The sequence below is a fragment of the Papaver somniferum genome, chromosome 9, assembly GCF_003573695.1.
Source record: "Papaver somniferum cultivar HN1 chromosome 9, ASM357369v1, whole genome shotgun sequence".
NCBI lineage: Eukaryota > Viridiplantae > Streptophyta > Magnoliopsida > Ranunculales > Papaveraceae > Papaver > Papaver somniferum.
This window is the reverse complement of record NC_039366.1, coordinates 55,423,066-55,436,830: the sequence shown is the minus strand read 5'-3', so window position 1 is coordinate 55,436,830 and position 13,765 is coordinate 55,423,066.

The window sequence follows — 13,765 nt, the reverse complement described above, 5'->3', positions numbered from 1 at the left end:
ATTCATGAACCTGTTTTGTGAGTCGAAAGGGAAATCAATAGGCTTATTGGTCCGGCTATTCATTGCATATCTTTGGATGACCAATATGTGTGATTTGGTAAAACCAATCTTAACTCAGGTTATGTATCTTGGTATAATCAAACACAATGCCTAGACTTATGATTTGGTATGACCGGTCTTGATAATTGGTGTAATTGATCCTAAGTAATCTCCATGAGATGGTATGATCAATCCTTGTAATTGGTGTGATCGCTCCTAGTAATTGTTGTAACCGATCATAAGTGTTGTGTGACCGATCCTTGTAATTGGTATAACTGATTTTAGTGACTGGTGTGAGTGATCACAAGTAGATACCATGTGTAGATGGAACTGATCCTTGTAACTGGTGTAACCGATCCTAGTGACTGGTGTGACCGATCACAAGTAGGTACCATATTTAGGTATAACCGATCCTAATGATTGGTATAACCGATCTGAACCCATGTATGTGACTTGGTAAGACCAATCACAACTAACCATTGTGATTTGGTATGACCAATCACATAGTAGTCTTGGAATACTGGCAAACCAATTCTAAACTTGTTTGGAAGTGTGGTATAACTGATTCCAAGAAAGCAATTCCATGTAAATATGAAATAAGGATTTGCAGTGAAAAGATGTCAACATACTCTGAACATGAACAATAACTCTTATCATTTATTGTTCAAAGATATTCCTTGGTACTCAAGGTGATTATGTGCCAAAATAAATTAAGAATCTTTTAATTAAGGTTTTTTATTTTATATGCTTTAATTACCAGTAATTAATGCATAGTTCTAGAGAATAAAAATTAGTAATATGCATTTACTAATTGATGATTTTCTATTGAGAGATTTCATAAAATTTTGGACCAATATTTATTGAAATTATGAAAACCGAATTTGGGAATTCATTGCATACCTTGAGAATATATTCGGTTTTGAAAATTCCTTGGTGTCCAAACATCCTTGGTTTATAAATACCTAAGTTTGCATTTCTAGCAAACTATCCTAAGAGCCAGGAAAACTTCATTTCTTGTTGTTTCTGGTGGAGCCGACTATTCTGAGAGGAAAGTATCCTAATTAGGTGAAATCTCTTACGACCACTCGTTTAAAAACTTGATGTGGGATCAAGAAGCTCTACTAGTACCATTGGTGGGAAACTAGATTGTAGACGCCCCAAGACAGAACCCATACACTCTGAATATTTAAATATAAGAATCTCTCAGGTGATATAAATATAATAATGTGTTGTTTTACAGAATCAGGAAATAAATATAAAATAAAATATATACAAAATGTATATAATCGATAAAGCTTTAAGCAACGTAAACTGATATCTTCCCGCGCACCATATCTTCTGGTATCTGAAATCTGAAGTGGGAACGAGTGAGCACATCATCCCAAAGGGGTGCTCAATGGAAACATATAACCCTCATGTAAACACAAACATGCATCACGGTTATTCTAAAGGAAATACTGTAAACAAATTAACACACAACATAGAGCAGAAGATTGCTTCAACTCACTTCCCCAGTTATTACGTCCATAGTGGCAATATCCGTGAAAGATCCACCACCGGATGGATCTACGAGAATTGAATTAAACAACCTAAACATATGTCATCCTAACCTCATCTCACTCAATAGAGAAGAAGATGCTAGGAATAACTCCAGTCTCAAATGATAGCATGAATCCGGGTACCGTAAGATATTATCATGGAATGCGTACACCTCATAAATTCTAGTGCCACCATCTAAGTCTAGAATATAATAAGGTTTTGATTACTATGATCTGACCCCGCACAACAGGTTCACAAAAGGCCCAATCATTATTCGTAGATCGAAGTCTCCAAATGATGACTATCTCCAATAATGAACCTAGAATTCCTTCATAAGTCAAGGCCATAGTAACTCAGTCATACTGCTAAGACTGAACAATCAATTATGATATGCACACGAGTAATTTCCCCCAATTAAAATAATATATATAATATCAAATCGGATGGCGTACCGGCCTACTAGATACTATTGCAGACGGATGGCGTACCACCTTACTTTCATAATAAACAGAAAATACAATATTATTGCTGACGGATGGCGTACCACCCTACTATCAACATAAGCAGAGAATGTAATACTATTGTCGACGGATGGCGTACCGCCCTACTTAACTTAGGAAGAAGCTATGGGGAAACAGGAAATACACAACACATATCACACAACATACTCATTCAATTACAAACAACAAGTTCACAGAAATTAAGGGCTCATCGTGCTCGCAGATAAAATAAACTTAATGATTATAAGAAGGTTACAGATATCCCACCTCTTTTGATGACAAGCCTCGCCTACCTCAAGATCCTCAATCCAATGGTTCGTCCTTTGAATCAATCGTTGTTAATAAAGACTAACTGGTTTTGATTCAACATCAGAAAAGCTTCACCTCATTAATTCAACAACAACCCCTCGTCTCTTCATCCATTAATAACAATATAACCTCACCGATTCTGCACAAACCCTATTCCAGAAACCCTAACTTCTAATTCTCTTTAGCAGCATCAAATTCTTCTTCATCCAAAGCTAAACTAGCTTCATCACTAATAAAATACCGAATTACTAAGCTTACAAGATTTAACTCAATTCTATGAATTGAATTCGACAGAGGAAGAACAGAAGAGGAAGGAGATAAGAAAGAAGGAAAATAATAAGAAGAAGAGGAAGAAGATAAATAAGGGTTATTCTTCTCGATTCGGTCTAGATAAGACCAAAGAAAATCTATGGAACACCCGCTAAAATGGATAAGGGCTTCCCCAGTCGGTTTAATGGCAAAAAAAATATTTTGCCCTTCTCAATAATCCGATGATATCTTCCTCGTCCGGTATCCGAAAGACGCGTTCGAGTAGTCCATTTTGCATAAATTTTCGAGGCCTATTCAATGGTACCGGTTTCTTATCTAAATCTTTGTTAGATTAATTTCTAATAATTAACGTTCGTTTCTAACTGATCGAGTCATTAACGGCTTAGTCGTTTCTTGACTGGTCCAATAGCGTTGACGAGCTTGAGGGTCCTTACATTCTCCCCACCTTATGCATTTTCGTTCTCGAAAATTGAACCTCTCTCTTCTGGATTGAAAAACTTCCCACCTTATAAAGAAAAACTATCTCTCAACCAAATAGAGAAATCTAAGTTCCTCACACTAACTTTCTACTTCAATAGATTAAGGGTTCTAGATATATGTAAAGTTACTCAATAAGTTTCAAAATGAATTTGGGATCTATTAGAACAATTAACCTCACTAATTCCTCAGTCTTAGATTGACTACGTGTAGAAAAATTATAAACTACTTATTCTCTAAATCTTTGTCAGCTTCTAAAGCATAATATAATTGGTTCAACCTACAATTTTTACTTCATAAAAAGTACACACAACAAGAAAAAACAAATCAATCATCCAATAATCTTTTAGTTATTGATAGATTTTAGTGATTAAGATTTATCTCACAACCCATCTCAGTTCTAAACTGATCTAGTTCACTAACTGGTACTAACTATCATCTATTGTTGCCCATATAAGATCTAATACTGAGCTCTGATACCAACTTGTGACGCCCCAAGACAGAACCCATACACTCTGAATATTTAAATATAAGAATCTCTCAGGTGATATAAATACAATAATGTGTTGTTTACAGAATAAGGAAAGAAATATAAAATAAAAGATATACAAAATGTATATAATCGATAAAGCTTTAAGCAACGTAAACGGATATCTTCGCTGCACCATATCTATCTTTTAAGATACAAATTCTACAAGAAGCAAGTCACGTAATCGATCTCAATTATATGGACATATCTATAAAGATTGAATACGTACAACTTGCATAAATCCAATTATAAAGATAAACTATATAATGTGCAAAAAGAAAACCACAAGACACCAGAAGTTTTGTTAATGAGGAAACCGCAACTGCAGAAAAACCCCGGAACCTCGTCTAGATTTGAACACCAAACTGTACTAAGCCGCTACAGACACTAGCCTACTATCAGACTTCAGACCGGATTGTAATTGAGACCGAATCGACCATCCAAGCGATTCGGTTATTGTCGCGCTCCTTAAGTCTCAGGAACCTCGCAAGGATCTACGCAATTGATTCCCTTAGGTGTTGTCCTTTAAAGCCTAAGAGTTTCTTCAGCCGAAGTGAAGACTTTTGATACCAACCTTCCTCTAACAGATAAGCCTATTTGATTACTGTTTTAATCAAAGATCAAGGTGAGGAAATCTATTTGTAATAGACAAAGATAGCAAACCTCCCAAATCCGGAACTTACGACTCCCTAAGAGCAACCTAGATTTTTAACCACCTCTCAAAAACAATCTTCAAAATGTCAACTAAGATCAGTGTTCAGATATCTATCTTGAGGAATCACAAAGTCTGAGACGAAGAGAACTTTGCGATCACTATCTATCTTGCCTAAAAGAGATTACAAAAACCTCGATAACAGAAAAGCAAGATCAAGATACACTAACTATCAAGGTAAAGATAGTCGGACCTAGCTTCACGAATCCCCAAAGCGAAGTCTTTTAATCGTAGACCTAATTATGTTTATCATAGGAAACCTAGGTCTATAGAGGACAACTCTAGAATCAATTAGGACATAAAGTTTCATAGATTTATTTCCCAGTTGAAAGCGCATCTCTATTTATAGTTTTCAAAGACCATGGTTGCTTAGAATTCAAGCTAAGATAACTTTGGAATCAAGCAAAAAATTTTAGGTCTTGAAATTATAATAGAAGAATATACATAATGGACCATTTGTGGAATCGTGTATAATGATTGTTCTGTTTGGCAAGTATGCCAAATAACTGAAAGCAATTTGATGTTCATTTAAACACCTAAAAGAAAGATCATGATGCACACACATAAGTGTTTGAGTGATCAATGAAGTCTTATAAGTGTTTAGAGAGTTCTAGCACTGCTAAACATATTTAAAAGTAAGTCTTTGAGCATCTGTTAAAATCTTCTAGGATGGTTGGTACAACGGTTCAGGAACCGTTAGGATTGTTCATGAGTTAGGTGTAACGATTTCGCCAACCCTACAAGACTGCCGAACTCAGTTGACCACGGTTCGTGAACCGGGTTCGCCAACTGCTAACCCATAATACCAACTTCAAGAATTCAGTTCACAACGATTTGTGAACTGCTCTCAACTGAACTCACTGTTCGCGAACTGGTTCGCCAACCTTCCTGTATTTATGAAACAGAGATATTTATGGTTTGCAAACTGGTTCGCCAACCTACCCTGAGCAGAAATATCAGTAGTTCTGAATTTATATCTTTTGATATTTGAAACATTCCCACACGATAAAATTATTTACATGGACAATTTTCAATTGATCCACAAATTAATTCACACAATAAATTGTTTAGAACTTATATTGTTAAAGATCGTTAAACATCTTTGCTAAAGTCATATTTCGAGATTTCTAACAAGACAAGTTTGACTCGAAATATCTTCTTTGTAAATCTATTAGAAGTCATATGACATGGTCTAAACCGATATAATGGTAAGATAGTGAGTAAAATATAATGGTTCAGTCTTCACATACCTGATACAGAAGTTCTTCAAATGTCTTTGTCGATCTTCAGTCTTCGAGGGTGATGTCTGATACTCAACTACCAAATTCTAACCTAGTCTGAGACTTGACTTAGTAGACTAGAAATCAAGATATAATTTTTATCATCTAACATTGACAACAAGCTAGAGATATCAAAACTTGTGGGTTCAACTGAGCATTGCTCTTACAGTTGGACTTTAGAGGAGTCTTTCGAAATCGGTATGGTAGGGGATTGCGCCATTGGAAACACTTGCTCGGTGGTGTTTTTTGCAATCTTCACAACACTTATAAGGAATAATGGAAAAGAACACATGGGAGGTCTTCTGCCAGTTTTCAGAGGCCGCAGCTTCAGAGCGGAGAAACAAAAGAAAGAGTTTTGTTTTGATTTGCTTGTGATTCTCTTTAATATGTTTATGAATTTTGAGAAAGCCATGTCTTACTAGATTTTTGTAATTAGGTTTTTATGGCGGAAACCACTTGGAGTACTAGGCTGATTTGAATTGATTAATATAGCAAAAGACTAATATGATTCGAATAGATTAGTCTTTGAATATTTTTTATTGATTGATTGAAAAATTAGTTGTTGCTTCATCGGTTTTAATAACATATGTGTGTAATGCTTCATCGGTTTTAATAACTTATGTGCGTAATTGATAATCTTACAAATATATTTTTATCATTATTTAGTAGTCCATGCTTGGGTTAATTTCTTTGATGTGTTATGCTTAGAATAGCCAAGTAATATCTGTGAACCTATATTTAGTTTCGTATAAGCTAATACAATTTGATAATACGTGTTTGGTTTAGTCTTTCAATGTGCTATGCTTTTAGTATACTAGTGACATTTGAGACTCTATGCTTATAATAGGTGATACCAATAAAACAGAAGATAAATATATATTCATAATTATGTTTCTTCTCAGTATTTTTTTTTCTTCTCATTATTCTCTTAAAAACTCCAAAATATTGTTCTTGATTAATTTATAAAGATTATTGATTAATGATGTTTTCACCACTGCATGTAGGTTCATCTCGTACTTGCCGATGTCTACATTATAGACACCATGTGATTGCGGTTATTTTTATATAGGTTTCTAAACCCTATCGATATCCTTAGAAGTCGTTGGTCCAAAGCCTATTTTACTACATGCTTGAACTAACGTTAACCATTGTGGATAGATTTTGTCTGCAAGATAACATCCCTCCATGTAGTCATGACTATTGATGGTCAAATTACAGTGTGATGCGTGCCCATGCTTAAGATCTTAAAATGATGGTGATTTACGCAAAACATTGATATCATTTTGTGAACCTGGGAGTCCAAAAAACGCATGCCAAATCCAACAATCATAAATACCCGAAGCTTCCAGTATTACAATTGGTTTATGGTAGTGACCCTTATATTGACCTGACCATTCAACTGGACATGCGTGCCACACAATGCATGCAATCAAGACTACCTAGTATTCCCGTAAAACCCGTAGTTGTATTCTCGGCAGTGATTCTATCAATATTTATCTGAGTAGGTTTTCGTAAAAAGTTGGACCAAAATGCTCGACCACTATTTCGCAAAATATTTTGAGATACCCAAATGCATTTATTTTGCCCATGTGGATGTATTCATCTGTGGAATCCGCCGGTATCCCATTACATAATATTCGAAGGGCCGCAGTGACCTTTTGTTCAGGACTGTAGCCTCGTATTTCATCATACTGATAATTAAATAAAGGTTGTACTTGAGAAAACTCATAATAATCCTTTGAGCCAAGTTGTGGCTGATGCTCAATTGACGTTAAAAAATCAGCATCGTAAAGCACACATACGGGATTAAAACAATCATGCATCATCTTGTCGTTTAACAATGTTTATCTCACCACGTCCATCTTTTAGTCAATGCTTCTTGTGGATCTAAAGGCTTTGGTATATATCATTCCTGGATGTGATTGCAACATAAAGTTTCTCCACCTTCTAGCCTCATTTGTCTCTTCATCCAAAAATCGCTACATACATTTCTTGCTCTTTTTCATATAAGGTTTAATATATTTTCATATCTTCCTCAGAAGAACTAAAATCAAGATTCATAGTTGAAAAATTAAACTCATTGAAATGGGGAGACAACAGATTAGATAAAATAGCATTGTGATTTTTGAAAGACGAAATTCCGTAATATATATATTGAGGGTTAAAAACAGCTGTTGGGATGATCGTTGTTGGAAAACTATCCATTAACGGCCTAGGATAAGACGCCAACTGCGGTATATAAAACGCTAGCGGCTGAGTTGAACCTCCAGCATCTTAAAGACAACTGCGCGGTCTAAACCTTAGCCGCGAATTTCTACTTCGGCCGCCAAGTTAATTTCACCATAGTGGAAAATCCACTTTTCTCCTCCACATGGCTTAATTAAAGTCATTACCTTAGAGCGGTTCCTATGGACTCAACAAACATGAAGTTTGTTCATTTTGATCCCACTATGGACTCAACAAACATGAAAAACGGATGGGCAAACCAACAAATTTGTTGGTTTTTTGAGCGAGACGTGGAACATCTGGCGGTTGAGGCACACTCGCTGGCGTGTGTATCAAACTCTCCCGTTTTTCCATCACACGCCAGCGTCTCTGATGAACTCCCCATGTTTTTCCAAAAACCGCCAACGACTACTTTCATCCAACGGCTGTTACCCTTTTTGTTTCCCTATAAATTCAGTTCATCTCCAAACTTAAAACTCACACCTTCTTCATCTCTACCTCAAAATTTCACAATTTCATACCAACTCAATTCTCATTTTTTTGTTATTTCAAACACAACTATTCATATCAACTCAATCTACCAGAAAAAATCTCATCTCTATGAATTTCATTCCTAACAAATATGGCATCCTCATCGCACCGATCACAACAAGGATCACAACAACAAACACAATAACAATCACAACAAGCTACACAACCAAGAAGCACAAGAATTCGTGGTGTTAAGTATATGATGGATGAAGACGGGTCAATTTATAGGAATTATGTATTATATACATTAGATGAAATCAACGGTATTTATCAATAAAAAAAACTTTTTATGAAAAGATTTTACAAAAATTTTGTGAAGAAACCGGTAACATCAATAGACGTGATGTCGAAAGGTTGTCTCATCGTTTTCACACAATTTCAGCATCCGTTAGTGAATATGTAGCTTTGATCATTCAAATGTGGTGCAACAAAAAAAGTGGTGAAGGCGAACCGGATTTGGAACGAAGATGTCTGAGTGGCAAAGATCTCACAAAACGAGTTTCCAACATGAAACTTGTTTCACCATTTTGAGAGTGCTTAACAAGCTTAATCCATACTTGTTGGAAGGTAATCAAGTTCCTGCAAGATCACCATATGGTCCAATCTCGCAGGATTTTCAGAATGGTGGGCCTGCTTCTTCACCTGAAGGAAATGGATCTCCATATACCGGGTCTCCAAGTAGTCAGGAACAGCACAACTCCAATCTAGACGTTAACACCAACATAAAGAGAAGAACATGAAGGGGTCAGAAATCTGGAAAAGCAGCGAGAGACGCAGTCCAACGTGCATTAAAAGGAGGTTCAAGCGAGTTCAACTATGCTAAGCACAAGGGATTCAAGTTGAAGATATAAGCAGATAGAGCCAGGGACCGTGGCATTTCTATAAAGCAACAACGAAAAAGTCGTCTTTCGCGAGAACAATACTACAGGGATTGTAAGCTAAACAAGCTACTCTCCTTGAAAACTTCAACGATAAATGCACGACAACTTGTTGTATGGACTAAGGAAGTGGATACGGCCGAACAACAACAAGTCCCTCAACAAACTGGACATTATGATAATGTGGAAGAAGACGAAGATGATGCCTCGGGGAAAAACGAAGATGAATACAGTCTTGATAAATTTTAATTCTTGTTTAGTAGTTAAGCTTAATTTAAATGTAATCTTTTAGTTAAAATTACTTTTAATACAATTGCCTTAATTTTAATTTTAAGTGAAGTCGTTTAGTTAAAAAAAACAAACAACTTTAAATTAAATAACATATTAATTAAAATAGACAACACTAAATTGAAAATAACATCTATCTGCCTATGCCTATGCCTCTGCCTTGCCCCCGCGCATCACCTCTTGCTCCTTTTAAAACCCAAAGGTGATTAGTTAGATATTGTCTTAGTTGTCCATAGATTCCCCGGTTTTGGAGTCTGTCAGTGGAAAGTCCAGGTTGGGTCACGTCTGGTTTCTTCAATGACCATGTTATACAGAATGATACAAGTCATTATAATTTTGTCCATTTCTTAAAGATCAAAAAAGCGTGTCGGCCCAGCTATGATGGCAAACTCCTTTTCAGTATGCCAATAGCGTGTTCAACATCCTTTCTGCATTTCGTTTGTTGGGTGTTAAAGTACTTCATATCCTTCGAAGTCTTCGGTCCAAAACCTACCTGAATATAAGCTTGAACCATAGTTTACTATTATGGATAGATTCTGTCTGCTAGATAATAACCATGAGTATAGTGATGACCGTTGATAGTGAAATTACAGTGCGTCGCGATCCCATTCTTAAGATCTTCAAATAATTGTGACTTATACAAAACGTTGAGATCGTTATTTGAACCCAGGAGTCCAAAAAAAACATGCCAAAACCAACAATCATAAGTAGCTGAAGCTTCCAAAATTATAGTTGGTTTTGGATAATGACCCTTATATTGGCATGCTCATTCAACCGAACACGCATGCCACGTCCAATGCATGCAGCTAAAACTACCTAACATTCCTGGAAAACCCCTCGTGGTGTTTTCTGCAGTTATTCTTTGAACATCTTCCTGAGTAGGCTTTCTTGAAAAGGTTGGACCAAAATGCTCGATTATTGTTTCGCAAAACAATTTGAGATACTTAAAGGCGGTTGTTTTCCCAATACGGATGTAATCATCTGTGGAATCCGCTGGTACCCCGTAACATAGTATACAGATGGCCGCAGTGACCTTTTGTTCGGGACTAAAGCCTCGTACATGTCATGCATCATACTAATAATTAAATAAAGGTTATAGCGGACAAAGCTCGGCAATAATCCTTTGTGTCAAGTTGCGGCTCATGCAGAATCGTTGTCGAAAATCCTCATCGGAATAGACGCAATCATGATTAAAATAATCATGCATCATCTTGTCGTGGTAAAAATGTCGATCTCGCCACGTCCACTTCTAGTCGTAACTTCATATGGCTCTAAAGGCTTTGGTATGATCCCGGTTTGTGATTACAACATAAAATTTCACATTCTTCTATCTTGAATTGCATCTTCATCCATTTGACGCATAAACTCCATACACATTTCTTCCTCTTCTTCATACAACATTTCATCCATCTCCATATCTTCCACAGAAGAAACAAAATCAAGATTCATGGTTGAAAATCGAAAGCAATTGAAATTAAGAAAAGATTGATTGGATGAAAGATTGTTGTGAATTTTTGAGATCAAATTCGAGCTGTATTTATGGAGGTAGAAACTAGTCGTTCCGGTGACCATTTAAAAGTAGTCGTTGGCGGTCTTGGTTCAAACTCCAGCGGTTCTCCTACACACGCCAGTGGTTATTCTACAAATGCCAGCGGAAGCACTTCGTCCTGGCGCTTGACGGTCAACCGCCCACTTCTTTTCCATAGTGAAAAACTACGTCTGACCATCCACCTGGCTCAACAGAAATTCGATTTTGTACATTGCCATAGGAATTGCCCTTAGGAATTCCTTAAGTTGATCGTGTAAATTTCATAAAACCAAAGCGCGTTTGGATACACATTCAGAAGTAGCTTTCTAACTTCAAAAAGAAAGAAGTCAGTTTGGGTGTGGAATTTCAGAATGCCTTCTAGAAGCAGAAAATTCGTCTTTTTGTGAAGAAAAATATCTAGACTTCTGACTTCTGCTTCTCCAAAAGAAGAAGTCAGAAGCAGAATTGTATCCAAACACGTTATTAGTTAAAGTGATCTTTTTGTTCTCTAGATTCCAACTGATTCTATAAAATCATGTAAGAGTTTGAGTTTATTAAGATTTAATTTGATATCAGAACTAGACTTACAGGAGTAAATTTAGTTAAGTATTAGTTGGTTAAATTGCTTCTACAAGTCCAGTTCTGGTTCCAAACTAAAGCTTTTCCTTGATTGTTCTCATTTTACCTCAATGAAAATTTTGTCGTGGAATTTTCAGGGTTTTGGGAACCCAACAACCAGAACTTCAATATGGAATTTGATCAGAGGTCAAAACAATGACATGATTTTCCTATGTGAAATCAAAAATGAATCTTCTAAAATGAATCAATATCTTAGAAGATTTAATTATCCTAATTCTTGGGTTTTTCCCTCTGTTGGTCGTGCCGGTGGCATTTCATTACTCTGAAAATCTGGTTTTGATTGTCAAATTATTCAAAATACAGACAAAATGATAAACTGTATAATTTCAGAGGATCCAAGTAAACCAGAACTTCTTGCCACTTTTCTCTATGGTTCTATATACCATGATAAGAAAATGGAACAATGGAAATATATTGGTGATATTGGTGCTAGAGCCAATCTTCCATGGGTTATTATAGGTGATCTAAATATCACTATGCATGCCCATGAAAGATCTACTTTCACCACTCTTACTACTGTTGAATTTCCTGTAATTCAGACCATTATAAATAGTTCAGACCTTTCAGACCTAGGTTCCATTGGTAATAAATTTACATGGAACAATAGACAGTTTGGTAACAATTGCATTTATGCTAGACTTGATAGGGCTTTGGGAAATGGTATTTGGTTAAATCATTATGGTTCTTCTACTGTTCACCATATTGATACTATTGGCAGTGACCATGTCTGAATTATCTTGGAGACTGATCCTATGTCTAATCAAGGTAGTAAGCCATACATATATTTTAAATGTTGGAGTAAAGATCCTTCTTTCAGATAGGTAATTAATAATGCTTACTCTAAAGAAGTTAGAGGTTCTTCTTCATACCAATTGACAAATAAACTTAGGTTTGTTAAACATGATCCTAAATTATGGAATATCCAACATTTTGGCAATATAGATCATAAAGTTAAAACTCTTAACAATCAACTCCAGGATTTGAATAATCTTCCTCATTCTTCTGATAATGTGGAATTGATTAACCAAGTAGAGTTTGATCTAGAACATTGGCAAAAAGTACAAGAAGACTTTTATGCTCTGTTAGAGCATTGCTTGGTCGAACTCGCATGCGTTGTTATCTCAAGCATGTTTGTCAATGTTAGTGATCAAAACTATAAGTCTTGATTTCTAGCCTATTTGTAGATGTCTCGGACTAGGACATAGATAGTGTGATTGAGATTAAATCTCTCGACGTTCATGTCTTGAAGACGAAGAACTACTAAGGGGAGCTTGTGGAACTTCTTCGACAAAAGGTATGTGGAGACTTGAACTTATCTATCACTTGGAAAGTCTATTTCTACTATCTCCTATATTGAGACATAAGTCGTGTTACGATATAGTTTTCTTTATACACATTTGAGATTTCGAGCTGAGTATATATCGCTTACATATTTCTTGAAATATGTGTTGGTAAGATTTCGCTTCGACCAAGTTCATCTTATGTCATGAGAAAATTTCTGAGTAATATCTTACATTGCTTGTGTGATACAATCATTTGATGTAGGCTTGGAATGTTTCGACTATGATTATTTTCAATATCTTGAAAATTGCTTTGATGCTAATAGTGTGTGAAAACGGCTATTGTCATTATAGAAGAATGTTTCAATGATTGAAATAAAGAGTTGATTATGTAACCATCTTTGGATATAAGCATATATAGTGTGTTCGCACATTAGTGTATAAGTCCATAAACCGGAAGCCAAGAGTATGCATATGTGTGTATACGAAATTGGTGAAGGAGACAAGTTAAGTATGCGTACCTGTATGCATACTGACGGAAGTTCTTGAACCGAGAATTTCTGCTGAGTTTGGTTTTGGCAAAACTCTTAACTAGTCACCTTGAGTATGCGTACCCGTACGCATACTGGCAGAAGTTTTTGAACCGAAAATTTCTGCTGAGTTTGGAACTGAAAAAGCGGGGGTCTAACAATACCACCCAATATTTCGCTTAGCAATCTGTATGGACTAACTCCGAAACA